The sequence below is a fragment of the Cavia porcellus genome, unplaced genomic scaffold (assembly GCF_034190915.1).
Source record: "Cavia porcellus strain 051 isolate PalLab524CR breed Dunkin Hartley unplaced genomic scaffold, mCavPor4.1 scaffold_29, whole genome shotgun sequence".
In the NCBI taxonomy this organism is placed as follows: domain Eukaryota; kingdom Metazoa; phylum Chordata; class Mammalia; order Rodentia; family Caviidae; genus Cavia; species Cavia porcellus.
Window position 1 is genome coordinate 25,217,448 of NW_026947512.1, and position 13,536 is coordinate 25,230,983.

Consider the following 13,536-nt stretch of genomic DNA (forward strand, 5'->3'; position numbering starts at 1 on the left):
GCTATAGCTGGGCAACAGTAAACACCAGGCAGAGACATACAGAAGCATCTCCTTCAGCCCGAACTCTTGAAACGAAAAGCAAAAGAAACCACTGTTTCAACTGAATACAAACCATCCTCAAGTACTGACATATTGAGATTGATGAAGAATTCAACTAAGGTTCTAGATTTCATTTTGGTGGTTTGCTTGTTGATGAATATTTTTTACAAACTTCCAATGAATTTGAATTTTTTTCTTTGCACATGATTTGTATCAGAAATACAATTTATTAAGCTTTTATTCTGTTTTTTCACACTTTAAATCACACTCAAAGACCTCTCAGTTAGAAAGTTGACTTTTAGAATTTTGTTTTGCCAAGATACAGTAAAACACAAAAAGGAAAGAAAAGGAAAAACAGATAATTTATGAATTAGACAGTGTGTCTTTAAGCTATCCAAACTTAACTTAGTAAAGTTTACTACCAAGATATTCCTGCTTGATAACATAAATTTTGACAGACCGGAAACATTATTATAGAGCACTAAACATATTGCTTTCAATCATCTCCAAATCTGAAAAGAAAAATAGAAATTCTTACATATAATGAGGATGAATAAATAAACAAATGATATTTTTAATAGTAAGTTAAATTTTGGCAAAAAATCCTAACAGTATTTATATTTTAAAAAGACTATGATTCATTGTTTTTCATACAAAAGATAACCAATATGGAGATGTCTAAAGTATACTAGTTTCTGGATTTATATTTTCATCTAAACATAATATATTGTGATATAAAGTTAGTAGGATTATACACAATGAGCCACCAGTACTACACAAATCACAGTGCCTGATTATTTTTGTCTGGTTTTCCAAATAAGACATAGTGGATCTACTATGAAACTCTCTTGTAATGGCCCTTCCGCTTAAAAATTCAGTACCCTTTTAAATTAAAAACTAAAACAAAAAAAATGTTAATATGCCAGTAAATTGGAAATTTGATTTGTATTCAGTATGATTTTCAAAGAGTATAGCATATATCTCATTGCAAACTCTTAGCTATGGCATTTCCTTCCAAGTCAAACATGTGTTTATGTTCTGCTTAGTTTTATAAGCAAAATATCTCCAAATTGTTTCAAAAAGACAAATGTATAAAACTGAAAAGAAAGCTACAATCCTCCTAATTTCCCGTGTGCAAATGCCACAAAGTGTCTATATCGAAACACTTGAATTGACTCAGTGTAAACCCCAAAGGGCATATTTCAGACACATTGTTTTCTGCACTATGCAATGTAACCAAAAATAACAATAGAAGAAAACTAAGCTCTGCTTGATAAAATGTGTTTTATTTTTTATGTGCTGTTAACACAATGCCTTAGATAGAAAACTAAATCTGTCTTAGTTTAAGAGAGAAACACAAAGACATTTCCCTTCTGGACAGCAGGCTTTGGCACTGCAAGATCAAAGGAACAATTTTATCTGCATTGAGACTACAGACCAAAAGATTTCAACGTTCCTGTCTCCATGCTAGAGCTTATGTGTCTTTAATGGCATTTAAATTATAGCCCTCTGTACCAAATGCAGTCAAAACACCGCGTCATCTGATGGGACACCATGTTATAATCTGTCAGTGTGGCTTACGTACAAGTATTCCTATACCGTACTTGCTCTTAGTTTTCTCTTTTTGTTAGAGGAATTGAGCAAATTATATTTTAAATGAGGTTTATGAGTTGGCTCAGTTAAGATGGACAAAATGTATACATGGTTTCTATTGTTTTAAATTAACCAATTGATAGTTTTTTCTGTCTTTTTTTCCTATAGTCACACCTTTGGCATTTTTGTTTGTTTTTAGGAAATTCATCTACCTAACGTGCCATGTGGCATATGACATATTATAGACACATACTACAAGAAATTAAGAATATGTGTCTATCATAGAATTGTAGTTTATACTATTCTCAAACAAGGTAGCTCCATTAAATTGATTTATAGCACAATGACTCCTTTACCTAAAGTAAATACACTGCTTTCTGTTTTCCAGTAAAACAGGAAATGCAGATGGCATGTTTAAAGTGTCACTGAAGACACAATATTTAATTTTGATATGTACTTTTGTCATAATGTTTATTATACTTACTTAACAATAAAAACTTTCTGAAAGCTAGCATTTCCCTAAATACTCCTGTAGATGTAAAAATAAGGTGTTACATTTTCTATACGAGCAATGTGTTTTGATACAAGAAATATATAAACAGGAATATATAATCATATATGTTTTCAAGATATTCAAATGTTACATATATATATATATATATATATATATATATATACAGAGAGAGAGATTGAGAGAGAGAGAGAGAGAGAGAGAGAGAGAGAGAGAAACAGGCAGACAGGCAGACAGAAGTAGTTATCACAAATGTTTAAAGGTCATGTCACAGTTATATATGTTCTCCTATGTTTATAGCAGCACAATTTGTAATAGCTAAATCTTGGAAACAACCAAAATGCTCATCAACCACACAGTGGATAAAAAGGGAAGTGGTATTTTTATACAATGGAACATTACTCAGCTATAAAAAGAATGATCTTGAGACCTTTATGGGTAAATGGAGGAAACTGAAGACTATCCTCATAAGTGAAATAAATAAGAATCATATTTGTAAATATCACATTGTCTCTCTAGTATAAAAATTAATAAAAGCTGTAGGAGTAATAGGATCTGAAATGTGTAATAGCTGTTGTAAAAAAGAAAGGGACGGAAAGTGCTCCAAAGAATATAACTGCATGTATGTTTAAGTATGTAAGATAGATAACCATAGTACTAAGTTTTTGTTGCATTATTCAACAGAATGATTTGCACTCTCATTATTTGAATGTACACGTTTTATGCTTTAATTTTGTAACTTGAATAACTATTTCTAAGATGACAATATGTAATTTGTCAACTGATGATTTCTTAGCATTAATTTTTTTGAAATTCTGTACTATTTCTACACTTTTTTCTGTTTTGCTTTTTTTGTTTAAAAAACAAAAAAAGTTTAAAGTCCAAAATTTATGTAATTTTCTTAGAAACATATATTACATTAGTAACTGGTAGTTAAGCTTATCTTTGAGGCTTCAAAATGTAACATGGACTTCATAAATATTCCAATGATAGCATTGAAAGTTTTAAACACATAATGAAATTTTGTAACATCTGCATTCTAAGGTTGAGCTTGCATATGCTTTTTGAGGATGTGATGGTAACACACCCATCAGACATTCTTTGCAAATTAGTATGACACTGTGTCAGATCAGCTTTACCTGAGAATGTATATACGCAAAAACAATTTCTGTGTTGGATAAAGCTCACCATTACAAATGAATTGATTTTTAAATTTCTAAATGTCTTGATCAACTTTTATTTGTTTTCCTATTACTTTTCTGTAGAAAATCACGTATTCTATGTGTTACCTGCAGGATAAAAATAAGGGGAAATGTGAAGCACAAATAGGTTTGAGGAGTAAAAATTCTTTTCTCAACCTGGAAAAGTCAAAGATCCTTCAACACTTTTCAATTACCCCAAGAATCAGATAAGCAGCACAAAAGATATTTATGGAGAACAGGTACTATGTACTATATCAGTTTCTCATTGAATTAGGATTTGGATGACTCTACATTTAACAGGTGTTTGACAAGAAATCATAACAAATTTCATAATCACAAAATTTGATACAGGTAGATAGAACCATGTAATGCAATATATTATTGAAAACTATACCTTTTTATTGAAACAAAGGAGAAAAAGAACAGTAATTTTCAGGGGATAAATTAATAGATGCATAAATTCCCCATCTATGGAAAAGATTTGATTTTAAAACTTTCTTTTCTTCTATCCCACCACCCTAAAATATATCTTCAAATTATTTCTTGCAGTCTATTATTTGTGAAATTGAATTTAACATGTTAAATGTAATTAACACATAAATCTACTACCCGATTTAAGAACTACAGCAGCACCAGTTTTCAATGTGGTGGTGGGGATTAAAGACTGGGCCTTCATACTATGCTAATCATCATCCATTTTAATTATTTTTAATATGTCAAATTTTTCAAGCATGGTCTTGCTAAGTCACTAGATTGCCCGGCCTAGGAATGAATTTTTGATACATCAGCCTACTGTACTGCTGGCATTTACATTGCACCGCCACACACAGGTACCCAATTTGAGAAAGCAGCTGTAATTTTCCTCCGTCCACCTCTCTCTCTCTCTCTCTCTCTCTCTCTCTCTCTCTCTCTCTCTCTCTCTGTCTCTCTCAGAAATTACTAGTCTCACGGTCTGCACTTACTGAGTGTACGAAGTGTGACCTTTACAAATTTAAGGAGCTATCTATCCTTACATCTAGAACTGATGGGAATGGTGCTTCTTGAAGTGTGCAGCATGTCACTTCTATGAATTTTCACCCCGGCTCTACCATTATTATGAGCCTTGAGATTACCTTCTCATGGTAGTTTCATTCATTTTGAGCTGTACAAAAATATTATTTTAAGTATATATGATGCTGCTCAGCGGCATCTACATTGTTGCATATGGTTATATCTTGATTTACTTCAGTGATAAATGGCATTGTTATATAAAAATCCTCAGTTTATTCATTTTTCTTGACATTTGAGTCATGTACCTCTTTGCACTTAATGTAAGTGTTCTTAAATATGTCGCTTAGGGCACATAAGCAAAGAATGTTCAAGTACGCACTCAGAATGCCTGAATTTTAAGGTTTATGGATGAGTTAAGATATTTATGTGAAAACTGAAACTTAAAAACCCTAGGAAGTGCATAAATAGAATACTATGATACAAAGTAAGACAAGATTTTCCTTAAAACATCTAAAATGTTTGTATTCGGTACGTAAGCAAGTTCTTTTCGATAAAAAAACCATCAATTTTACTTATAGGTATTCATTCTAATCATTTTTCAAAACATCAGTCCATAATTTTATCCAAATCTATTACCTAGAAGAGAAATTAAAACCAGAATCGTTTTGACTGTCTTAAATATTGATTGTATACATGATGTTAAACTTAAGAAATGTGAATTAAAATTAAAAGATGCAGCCTAAGCAAAAGTTACCAAATTTACTCCCTTCCCATACACCTTTAAGATTATTTTTGGAAATACCAAATCTCATTATCCAAGTTAGAAATTATGATTACAAACCAAAGGAGAAGCAGAGAAAAAAAATTACTAGATTAAAAAGGTTTTATTTTTGAGGCAAACTGTATATAACATAAAATTTATAGATAGATATCCAATCATTTTAAAGCAGTCTGACTCAACATTTTCTTGCCCATTTTAGGGTAAAGGAAATTAGATTTCAGAAATTTAAATATGATACAATCCTTTGATTAATCAAAATTCTCACTCACATTTTTCTTGTGATCCTGGCTGACATTACCTAAACTAAATGAAAACACCACAGAGTAGGTTAAAGGATTGGCAAGTGCCCATTTCATTCTCTCTGTCTTTCTGTCTCTGTCTCTCTGTCTCTGTCTGTCTCTCTCTCTCTCTCTCTCTCTCTCTCTCTCTCTCTCTCTCTCTATCTCTCTTAATGAATAGCATCTCAGAAGTTAAATGAAATGTTTAGTATTTCATAGCTGATAAGTATCATAGTCAGCACTCAAGTCTTCTGGTTATTTATATTTTTCTCCATAATCTATCAACCCATGACCACCTTTGGTTTTTGTTGAAATTAATATACCATTTTTCCAAAACATAAAGTCATGCATACTCACTGCAGAATTTTAAAAAATCAGGTTAAGTATGTAACTTGCCCTGTACAATACTCAATTATTAGAAGAATGAACCTTACATTTTATATTTGTTGCTTGAAAATAGTTCTTAGTCAAATGGACATTAATTTCATTATTTTTAAGATGCGTTATTCATAAAAATTTCCTCAGATATAGGGAGAGATACAGGGATTATTTTTGTATTAAAGCTATTTTTAATCTAGATAATCTTGACCTGTTACAGAAGGAATTGCATAGAGCAAACCGAGATCCCTCACATTTGCCACCTAACTCATCTCTATGAGTAACTCTAGAAAACAGCATGCTGCGGTATTTTTCCAAAGTGTTCGTTATCTATCTGTAAAAAAAAAAAAAAAAATTCAGTCATTAACACCAGAGTTGCTTTTAATTAAAGTCTTTGAATTTTTGTAAATAGAAATGTCCCTTGTGCAGGAACTTGCAAAGAGAAGTCCCCAACAGGTAATTACTCATTACGCACTGCATTAATCCAATTCCCTGTCAAAGAACAGGACCATCACTGAAACACGCTAATATGCAAATGAGTGAGCACAAGTGTCAGGAATGTACCCTTCTCTTTCAATGGCCTGAAAAGTTCAATCCCTAGCCACTTCATCAAAATATCTTTTCCTTTTCATTGTAATCTCTTTTCAAATTAAAAGAAGGAGACACACAGTAAATTTTAAATAATTTAAGTAATAATGAATAATTTATGTAATAAATAATGCATAAAATATGCAGGAAACTATTTTTGTAATAAAAATCCAGGCCTATAACCTTCTTAGAGGCCTATTAAGAAAATAGATATTACAACTTCTTTATCGCATCTGTAACTACTGGACTTCCCTTCTACGTAAAGAGACGTAGAGGCAGTACGATAGAAAAATATAGTGAATGTTTAAATTTTTAAAAATGCATTGCATTCAAAGACACATTGCCATTAATCACCCTCAAAATACTTACTCTCACTTTGAGCACACTTACGCCATCATTCTTACTGTTTTCTGAAATAGCTCTGGAAGTCCTCTTCCTTAAGGGTCTTTCGTTTCACTGTCATGGCTGCTATGCTCTCTTCAGTTGATTCAAAATATTTACTTTTCATGGTTATTTTACTTTGAGGATGAGCCAGAAGTTTTACTGTGCTAGTTTCAGTGAAAGTGGTAGATGAGGATCTACTACAATGTTTTTGCAAAACTGCTTTTCAATTGGATGGCTCAGCGGCATTCACTGAGCTTGAATCACACCTCCTAAGAACAGTCCAAACCTGCTTCAGAAAGTAACAAGGACGATGGGACAAATATGGAGTCTTTTTCCAGAGATTTATAGCATTATCTTTTAGTGTGCTAAATGTTTTATTTAAACACTTGCTGTACATTTTGATCACTTCTTGTATGTACTAACTCCATCAGGAAGAGCCATGTTAAAACATGCTTTCTTTAAGGCTTGCATAATCCCTGGCTTCTGGGATGGGAATTATTGACCCACTTACTTTTTGTTCAATTGATTTTATTTTTTCCAAATTTTGGGCTCATTAGCATATAAAAGAACAGTTTAATGATTCCTAAATTTAATAAAAGACAAAATATTTCACTGGTAAAACATGATATATTTTCAGATTTAGACAAAATAGAGTTTACAGGAGGAAAGTTAAAAATATGCCTATATTTTTGATGCAACTGTTAATATAGTGTTGATATAAATATTAATATAAACACGAAAACATTCTTAAATATTAGTATAACACAGATATTTTTCCAAAAGTAAATGACTATTTGTTTTTGCTTGCTTTCTATTTCAAATGAAAAAGTTGCTTTTTCTTATAATGGGTTAACTAATTGCATATTTGTTTTCCAAGTTACAATAATGTCTGAGATATCATGTTTGTGAAATACCTACCATTGGCCAGTGATATACTTATATATCTTGAAAAAGCTGAATTTTGTTTATCAGGAAGTACTGATCTATGGAGTCAGTAATATGACTCTCTCAATTTTAAATATTTTTTGTATATAGGCACACAAAAAATGAGACACAGAATGTTTTAAAAACTTAAGCAAGTGACTTAAGACACATATCATAAACTTAAGGAAAGTAAATGAGTAAAATATGTATATAGTCAGTTAAGAAAACAAAAATTTTTAAAAAGGCAATACAAGGGGCTGGGGATTTAGCTCAGCGGCATAAGCTCCTGCCTTGCAAGTGTGTGGTCGTGAGTTCGATCGCTGGTACCAATAAAAAAGAAAAAGACAAAAAAAGGCACACAGAAAACAATCAGTGATTCTTCAATTGTCATTGCTCATGAAATAATCTGCCTGTTTAGAAGGATAAAATGCAGCTTATAATTGAGCTATTCACTTCTAAAAAATTCACTAATTAATAGATGATTATAATATTATTTTAAAAATATGTATGCATGCATTTATTATTATACTGGTATAGGTAAATTAGATATACTACACATACATAATTATGTAAATTAAAGTCAGTGGAATAAATTATTTGCTTTTTAGAACAATTACTATAGCATACAATTTTATTTTTAAATAAAGTGCATTAAAAATAGAGTATATTGGTAGCCTTATAGTTATTTATAAATTTATGCCATTTTGTTTTACCTTTTGTGGCATTATTTAAATTTAACTAAATTTATTTTGTACGAGTTTATTTAAAACATTAAATTTGAAAGTGGATGCAATTTTCTAAAATGGACAAAGTCTCTCCATGTCTATACATTTTTGCATGTGCCGTACTTTTTTTCTTTTTTACTCTTCTGTTTAGAAATGAATTTCTACTACATTTTATGGTTCAGATTGGGGATATAATAATTTGCTGCTGATTATATTAATCTTATCTAACAATTCTGAGGGCAAACCTAATATCCCATTAAAATGCTGGTTATATTTGTCTTATCCCACAAGTGAAACACTAGTAATGCACTACTGAGTAGTGGTTGGTGAATCTCAGTCTCTAAAGGAAGCTATTTGGGATATGCACGCAAATGGCCTCTGTAAACATAAATAAGAATTAGAAGGAGGATGAATTGGGGTAGAGATATGGAAGGAAAAAAACCTAAGTGTATGTTCAAGGGACCCTTTATAAGCAGTTTTTATTATTCCTTAATTTCTTGACCACTGCAGCAGTGACTTCAAGGAACCCTGCACATGGTCATGTAAATTCTAAAATTGACCACATTCAATTTAGAATACTGCTAAGTCTTACACTATATGTATTCTTAAATGACTTTCAGAGTAAGTTTTTTATGTTTATTTAATGCCATTTCCTTCTCTGTGAAGAGCAAAACGGGAGTAGAGACCATATGCTCACACTCTATAATATCCCAGTACAGGGTAGCAGGCAGAAGAGGGGCGGGAAACTCTTCTAGTGTAAATTTTATAGCTTTGAAATGTATTCTAATAACTTCTCAAAGCTTTATCAGTTCTTCCTCCACTTTGTCTTGTAAAATTTCATGTCAAAGAAAGTATCTTAGATAAAAATTTGATTAACTGCTTTTACTGTATTTCATTTTAAGATGGATCACTGACCACAGGAAACATAAGCTCATGACTACAGAAATTGTGCGTATATCCCGGGGCTCGCAGACCCAGTCCAGGCTCCTTACCTGACCTCCAGTCTCACATATTTTGAGCTCAGGGAACTCAGCAATTTCATCACATGTGTCTAGCCACTTCTTTTCTCACTACACCATTCTAACATTTACCGCTAATTCCCCAATACAGGGATTGATATACTCAGTTCCTTGCTCTTAAAATTTCATTCTCTTGGAATATTACCATTTCTACTCTTGGATAATTTGTGTGCATCTTTTTAGTGGAATAAAATAGTTCGAATTGGTCAGAGCTCTTCAAATATAAACATTTTTAAACTTTCCAAAATGTTTTTCAGAGAGGTACTATTTTGAGAATATATGTAGTAATCATCTCTGGAAATCCCCCAAAAAAAGACTTTTAAAATATCTTCAAAGCTATTTAGCCCACTTTGCACCTGAAAAAGCTGAGGTACAGAATAAAAGCTACTGTTCAGAGCCATATTCTTGTAAGTGATAGGGCCAAGACAACCTGGCCATGTCATGCCAGTCTACAGTGGTGTTCCCATCAGCCTTTGATTCCGACCACTCTGGACAAATGAGCAAATGTTTCTGAGTGTAAATTTGCCAGTGAGACTAGATTTGACTCTTACTGTGTGCTCTGATGCCTTCTTAGAATTCTCTTCCTATGGATTAGTAGAGTCCACTGACTCTCCACTTCCAATCTTTTTTGAAAAGTCACTTTCACTGTCTATTTACTGTGAATTTCAACTTCACTCTCAGCTCAGATTCCTACTTTTCTTTTTTCATCTTTAGTCTTTATAACAGACAATATACCTTAACTTTAACTTATTTCTATTAGTTTTCATTTTTGTTACTAAAATTTAAACTTCATGAGGGCAGATAAATTATTACATTTTACTCTATACTATTTCCCAAAATTCTAGAACAGTGCCTGGGATATGTGAGATATGTGTAATAGATTTAATAAATGACTAAGTTAAGATCTAGCATAATGTCACAGTGATATTTGCAGTTTAAGCAAAATAAGACAGTACGTAATGATAAGGACACTTTTATAGTGAGTGGTGTGGGACTGGCTTTATAAAAGGAAATTTTTGAATAGAGGCATGAATGAAGGGGAAAGCATGAATTCAGTTAATAGTGAAACATTCTAGACAGATAAAGTCTTGATCAAAGGCCCTGAGGCCACCTCTTCTATTTGGCAGACTCTTTTAATGTCAAAGAAGTCCTTGTGACTGAAGTAGACTGAGCAAGGCAAAGAGAGTTAAGAGATAAAGTGAAATAAATTATTCAGACCATTCAGGGAAGGCTTGGTGAGGACTTTGATTCTGATAACAAGACAGTCTACCAAATTGAAGTGTTGGGAGGTTGGCAGAATGTTGGAATATGTGAAGTTCTCAATGTGAGTTGTTTATTATATATCATGAATTGATTCATGCTTAGAAGCTATAAGACAGGGCAATGAGAAAAGAAATGAGCACTGGATTTTCTTCCTCAGTGATATGATTAATGATGATAACAATAGCAAAATACAGAGAAAAAACAAATTAGGTCAAGAGGGCCATGCAGAAAGTTTTACTCAGCAGAGTGTAAAGACTAATAAAAGAATAAATGATCATTTGTTTTTAAAGGCGTATCATACGTAGCAGTCACACTCAAAGAAACTGCAACATTTTGTCCTGTATTATACATTTTTCTATATTTATATTGTGATTTTATAGGAAACAGTTGGATTTTTAAAAATAACCAGACATTATTGTAAAACTGTTTATCTTAAGCAACTGTTTGATCTCACACACATGCCAAAATACAAACCAGGTCATTTCACCTCTGTAAAACATCCTCTGCCAGTGGAAATGATCTACGATTGCTGAGAAGTTCGATCCAAATTCCGTATGTCTTTATATGCAGTCCAAACATGCAGGAGGTTGTAAGATTAAACCATGTGCTTCATCATTCACTTTATTCATGAAGATTTTCTATTAATCGTTGTCTACATTCAATCTTGCTCTCTCAGTTTTTAGTAAATATGATGTCACTTTTGAAGAGAAAATTTTCACATCATCTCGTTTCGCGTTAAAGATAACAATTGTTTCAAAATGACACCCAACCTCTCCTCTCAGCTGTTTTCACAGAAAGAAGAAATTGTTTATCAAAACACTCCGATCGTGTCTGAGGTTTTTTTAAACTAGAGATCATGCTTATACTTCATTACATAGTTTAAGTTTTGTGTCAGTAAGCCTCTAATATACTTAACAGATTTTTATTTGTCACGTTAAAAAGCATATACTATATTTAATGCTATAAAGAAAAAAAGCTATAGAAATGAGTGGAAAAAATTCACATGGAATTAGTAGAATATGTAGGCTCTTAATTATTTTGCTTGTCCAAAGGGCACAGCAATTGGGCAGACTGCCTACTATACATTATAAATTAATTCCATTCATTCTGAAAACTTGTTCATTATTCCCCTACTTTGAATTTTGGCTGCCCTAATTAATCGCCATTGTAGATTTCAGGCACTTGAGGCTCTGCAAGAGCTGCATTTTTTCCAGCTTGTAATCACATACTCCTAACAGCCAAGGGCCGCAGACAATGGCTCCTTCACGCTCTCAGCTGCACCTCAGAGTCCTGAGAGACAGACTTTCTGTCTCTGATTTATGGGCTGAGTCCTCCTTAAGAGAAATGCCTGTGTGGGGACAATGCACAGCCTAAGACAGATGACCTGCCTGGGTCTTGGGCCCTATTACCTTAAAGCTGTCACTGGAACACATAGAAAGCTAGGCAGGCCCTGGGACAGTCCTTGGAAGAAACAAAGCTACCCAGGGCCGCCTCTTCAGGGAACAGTTGCTTTTCCAAACCCCAGTCCTGGAAAGTGTGCTGCACCCATGGGCCCTGACTGCATTTCCTTGCGAAGGCAGAATGGACAGCCGAGCACTGCCAGCTCAGGCCGTCACAGCTAATTAAGGACAGCAGGACGGGTCAGCAGCGGCTGTCCTGCTATTTGCTACCAGACTGAAACGTGATCGTTCGGTTTCAAAAGAATATATATTCCATCTGATCTTTACTGATTACATCTTTTTTAAGTTCATGTAATAATGCAGGGAAGTTATTTTAAATGATGAATAAATATTGTGTTTAAAAATAGAAAAACCCCTTCTTAATCCCCACCCTACAAAAAAACTTGGCCAGAAATTCATTTTATTCTTAGGAAATTCCTAACTCATCTGATAAAAAAAAAAAAAAATCATACACCAAAAAAAAAAAATTTAAAAAAAAGCTTTTTTTCTGTTCATTGATTCTCCTAGCAATGGTGGCGACATGAACAAAGCCACATTGCAGGTACCAGCATTCAGCGGGTTCTCATGTTCGACTAGTGCGGATGTCAGAGTTTCAGACTTCTAAAATGAGCTTTGTACCTGGCCAGACAAGGCTTCAGAAAGTTTATCTTATGTGTACTTCTTTCTCATTTTCCATTGCTCAATCTTAGAATAGCCTTATTTTTTAGGACTCCAAGAACTATACGCTGTTAGTATCTCACATGGCCTAATAGCGCTTACATTTGTTTTAGGGTGTCAATTTAGAAATGAAAAGGTAGTGAGAAAATATGTATTTTAGATTGAACTTCTCTTTTGGCAGGTAAAAGTTACTTCTATAGTTGAGCCTGTTACCCTCCTAAGTTTCAAACATTGAAAGAATATCTTCAAAGAAGAATGAGGAGGCAAAGGAGGGGAGAGAAAGCAAGAGAAAAAGAAGAGGCAGAAGGACAAGAGGAGGAGAGAAGGAGGAGGCAGGGGTGGGAATAAACGGACCAGGGGGAAAGAAAAACACCCGGAGGTTTTAGAACTAGATAAGAAGTATTTTATTTATCGCAAAGCATAAAGCATTCAACTAACTCTTTGTTCCAGAGAAAAACAACGAAAAGAAATCCATTAAGCGTCTTTGCTCTTCAGACAAAAAAAAAAAAAAAAAAAAAAAAAAAAAAAAAAAAAAAAAAAAAATGGACATTTATATTTTATGACATTTTGGGATCAAATGTATTAGCCTGTGGCTTTCTGGGAGAAAGAGGGGAGGAACAGGATGGAGAAGTTGCTTTTCATGTGGCTACAGTGTGATAACAGGACTGAAAGAACTGTGAAATTTTAGTTTCTTAAAACATTTGTTAAGAAAAAAAAGAGAAGAAAATGTGTCTTGCTACAATG

At 33.1% G+C, this 13,536-nt stretch overlaps 1 long non-coding RNA gene across 5 annotated transcripts in view; it reads left to right on the top strand.

The window, feature by feature from the left end:
- The window catches only part of LOC106028760 (uncharacterized), an 83,230-nt gene that overhangs the window by 41,639 nt on the left and 28,055 nt on the right, over positions 1-13,536 (top strand). For all 5 annotated transcript variants that reach the window (XR_010044530.1, XR_010044532.1, XR_010044531.1 and 2 more), the window contains one exon: positions 1-13,536. This exon is cut by the window's right edge. This is a non-coding gene — a long non-coding RNA (uncharacterized LOC106028760).